Consider the following 4,190-nt stretch of genomic DNA (forward strand, 5'->3'; position numbering starts at 1 on the left):
CTGGAGCTTCCTTTCTGGCCAAACTCACAACATTTTAAATCATCCTACTGGGCTCTTTGTTCTTGATTCTCAATATAAATCTGGCTAAAATCCTCCAACAATAGCCATGACACTTCCCCAACATTCGACTGCCTTGAAATTTCTTTTGCCAGATTAGTAAGTCCGCTGCCACTCTTAATCTCAGTCTTAGGCAAAGTCTCTGGACAAGAACAAAATGCAGACAAACTTTCTGCCAAGTCGTAACACACATCATCTGGAGTACAAAACGAATGCAGTTCTTCTTCTCAACGGAAATCTCCAGAACCCGGTCTTCACCTGCAGGATTTCTATCTGCTTTCTGATCTTCTGAGCTCTGACCAGAATCTCCCAAACAGAAGAGCCAAAGATGTTCGAGCTCTACTCTTTCAGGGGACGTTTCCGAACCTTTCCAAATTCTTCCCACAAGCCATTTCCAAAAGCTCTTGAACCACATGGTCAGGTACAGTCATAGTGAGGACCCCACTTCTCTGGTACCAAATTCTTTCTTGGTTACTTTTCTCTCGTTGCTGAGACAAAACACACAATGCCCAAAATGAAGGAAGGAAAGGTTTGTTTATCTTTAAGTGGTGGCTCTGAGGCAGAAGATAACAAAGCAACAAGAGCAAAGTGGGGAATGGCAGGGCATGCAAGCCTCTCTCTTATATTGTAAGACGGCTACCCCCACCCAGGGGGTGGCACTCACATAGTTAACCTTCTAAACTTCTCACATTGACACAATGAACAGCATCCTAGGTACAGAAGAGCATGTCCTTTGCACCCCAGGATGTAGAACTGCTGAGTCACTTAGCCAAACCTGTAGACTCCCCAAGTTGACACAGTGTATCAACCATAACACTTATGATCCTAGATACTGGGAAGTTGAGGCAGGGAGATCTCACTTTCAAGGCCAGCTTGGGCATCTGAATAAGACCCCACATCAAGTAAAAAGGGAGGTGGTTGTAACTCAGTGGTAGACTCTTGTCCAGGATATGAAAACTTCTGGATTCACCTAGTAGAGTCAAAAACAAAAGAAAAAGAAAAGAAACTCTTGGCATGATATATACAGAAAAATATGTAATAATATGAAATGGAGAATATTGACAAAATAAAGACAGTCAGTAGACTGAAATTTATGAAAATAGAAAATTGGAGATTTGATGAGTAGAACACAAAATCAAGCAAAATGTCATGAAAATGGAGTGGGATGGGATATGAAATTGGACAAAAGTAAAACTCAGTGTTTGGAATGTAACTCAGTGATAGAGCACTTTCCTAGCATGTGGAAGGCCTTAAATTCCATCCCCAGTAGCAGAGGGGGTAAAAAAACAAAAAAAAAGTACACTGAATATGAATTGTAATGCAATTCAGAAGAGCAATGTATTAAGAATTCAAATTTTGATTGGGCTATGACTGGATTGCAAAACAGAATTTATTAAAACACAGTACAATATCCAAGGAACTCTGGAAAAATAGAAAATAGAATACATATTGCAGCATCAAATGGAAAGTGGAACAGAATGAATTTTGAGCTAAACAGAATATCACTGAGAAATATCATATAATGGATACCAAAAGCAGAGACATACAAAATGAACTGTAAAAGAATATTCAGAGGAAAAAAGATTGAATGAGACATACAATATAGTGAAATAAAATATGGGATGAAATAGAACATGGAACTGATGGATTATGAACACAAAACACATGTAAATAAAATATAAAAAAGAATAGCAATTAAATGAAATTCAATATGTAAAGGAAAAAATGAAGTGAGCATTACACGATTGGTTATGAAATATAGAGGTGAATAGATGATGGGTTAGGACACAAAGTGGGATGAAAGGAAGTGAATGGAAAATTCAGGTGCAATGAAATAAATTAATAAATTAAATGGAAAATTATCTAAGGGGAATAGAAGGTGAAACTGAAAGGAATACATAATATAAATGACATTATACTATAAAGTAGAATTGAGTAAATTAAGCTATGTATGAAAATGAAATGGAAAATGATAAGCAATAACATAATGAATTGAAATAGTGTGCAACAGAAAGGAATCAAGGGACATGAATACTTTTGAAATGATAGTGTGAAGAGCAGTGTGGTCTCCCTTGTATGTAAAACAAGTATAACTAGTAAAAATTAGCTCAAAAAATAAAACATATATCAATGTATTGAAGTGTTTCTATAACTCACTGCACAATTGTGGAGGTCTTTCCATTCTATACGGGGTGTTTATTGGTATATGTTTCCAATTCATCAAAATTACATTCACTGTGGTTTTCATATTTCAAGTAATGTTTAAGTTCTGAAATCTTAGGAGTAAACATCACTCAAACAATACTTCTATTACTGCATTTGTTTGTATGATGGACAGTCATAACATTTAGTCAAAATTATGAACTTGTCTTTGTATCTAGAGATTATGGTTTAAAGGAATGTGTCTACTTGTCAAATTATAATGGATGAATTGTGATAATTAACTGATTGTGTCAACTTGGGGAAGAAATGCCCAACTAAATTGGCTCAGCATAGTTCTGAGTGTGGAAGATCCACCCTAGGGATGATTGACACCAGAATATAAGAAAGGGAAACAAAGAAAGAATGCCCACTTCTGTTTCCTTGGAGGAGCGCCAGTCTTCATCATCTCCTGGTTTAAAACAGACTCTTCAGCCTATAGCACGGATCCTTCAGCCTTCTGTGGCAGAGCCTTCAAGCTTCCATTGTAAACCCCTTGGCCTCCTCATACTTACTTGCACAGGAGACTACACTGAGCTCTAGGCCTTTGACTGGGTCTTTAAGTTCTCTAGTTTGCAGTCATTTTGCACTCTTTCACACTTGGCTGTGGGCAGCCAATGTAATCCAGTCTTGTAAATTCCTACATATTTGCATATCTTGCATTAAACTGTTTCTCTAGTAAGCACTGACCGATGCAGTTCACAGAATGGAGAAAGGTCTTACTCCAGCTAGTAATTGGTCGAGGTAGGTGAATCAGAATTGCTGGAATGCTCTTTTAGTAACTTTCTGGCCAGTTGCCAATGTAGTCATTCAGATTATAAGGGAATGGTTGGCATATCATGAGCTGATGATAGTTTGACACTACTATGTGACACTTAAAAACTCCGAGGAAGACTGATGTAGGTTTCCAGATTTGGCACTATGATTGACTCAGTGGGACAAGCATCCTTTTTTCTGAGGCCTGTTTCAGAGGCAGCTGTTGCATGGTGGAACGTGCTTAGGCACCAAAGACAGACTTGAGCCAGAATTCCAGCACATCACTCACTGCTATATAATAGGAAAACCAATAAAGCTGTCTGCAGCTCAACTTCTTCCTTTGTAAAATGGACAGTATAAAGAGCTTCTACCACTTAGAAACTTTGGGATATTGAATAAGACAGAATATAAAAGTTGGAAGTAGGGTATGGTGGCATATGTAATCCAAAGTAATACCAACACTTTGGAAGGCTAATCAAAGAGGATTGCAAGTTTGAGCTCAGCCTGGCCAACTCAGTGGCTTAGCAAAACACTGGCTCAACAATAAAATAAATAAATACAGGAATAAAGGGCTAGAGATGTAGCTCAATATGAAGGCCCTGACATCAATCCTTGTCACTGTATGAGTGCTGCCCACATGTTTACTCTTCTTATTCTTTCCTCACTATCCACAAAGTAAAGGGTTCAACCTCCCTTACTGTGTACCAGAATTCCTTATTTTATTAAATGAGAATATGAGGTATGGTTAGACTTTTAAAAGAGATTTTCTTCCACAAAAGAAGGACCGGCAGATACACACAAATTTTCAGGCTCTTAACTCACCGATAATTCCCAGGTATTCCTCATTCTGTGGTACCCTTCTGTAGTCTGTGATGATACTTCCCCTTGCTAGTAGTTCTTTTCCTATATCCACCCCTGAGAATGTGGTGGTTTCCTGCCTTTCCCCTCTTGGTCTTAGGGATATATCCCTAACTCTTTCTCCTCTCCTCTAAGTTCCTCCTAGATGCTTCCTCTCCTTCTTCGCTCCAGGCAATATAGATACTCAAAAAAGATAACTGAAAGAACACAAATTCTATCTCTTCTTTTGTTCTGAATTGAGTAATAGAGTGTGGTAAAAGAGAAGAGGAGAGGAGAGGAGAGGAGAGGAGAGGAGAGAGAGAGAGAGAGAGAGAGAGAGA

The 4,190-nt window shown here is 38.3% G+C and overlaps 1 protein-coding gene across 2 annotated transcripts in view; it reads right to left on the reverse strand.

Annotated features, from left to right (window-relative positions):
• Window positions 1–506: 506 nt before the first annotated feature.
• The window catches only part of Eda2r (ectodysplasin A2 receptor), a 63,187-nt gene continuing 59,503 nt past the window's right edge, over window positions 507–4,190 (reverse strand). Inside the window, exon 7 of one of the 2 annotated variants that reach the window (XM_005401579.2) lies at window positions 507–545. The gene's annotated coding sequence lies outside the window, so the exon portion shown is untranslated. Of the gene's footprint in view, window positions 546–891; window positions 1,028–4,190 lie in introns of those variants that run through there. The other variant, XM_013502892.1, reaches the window with a different exon arrangement.

Source organism: Chinchilla lanigera, unplaced genomic scaffold, assembly GCF_000276665.1.
Source record: "Chinchilla lanigera isolate Chin_1 unplaced genomic scaffold, ChiLan1.0 scaffold00074, whole genome shotgun sequence".
Lineage (NCBI taxonomy): Eukaryota > Metazoa > Chordata > Mammalia > Rodentia > Chinchillidae > Chinchilla > Chinchilla lanigera.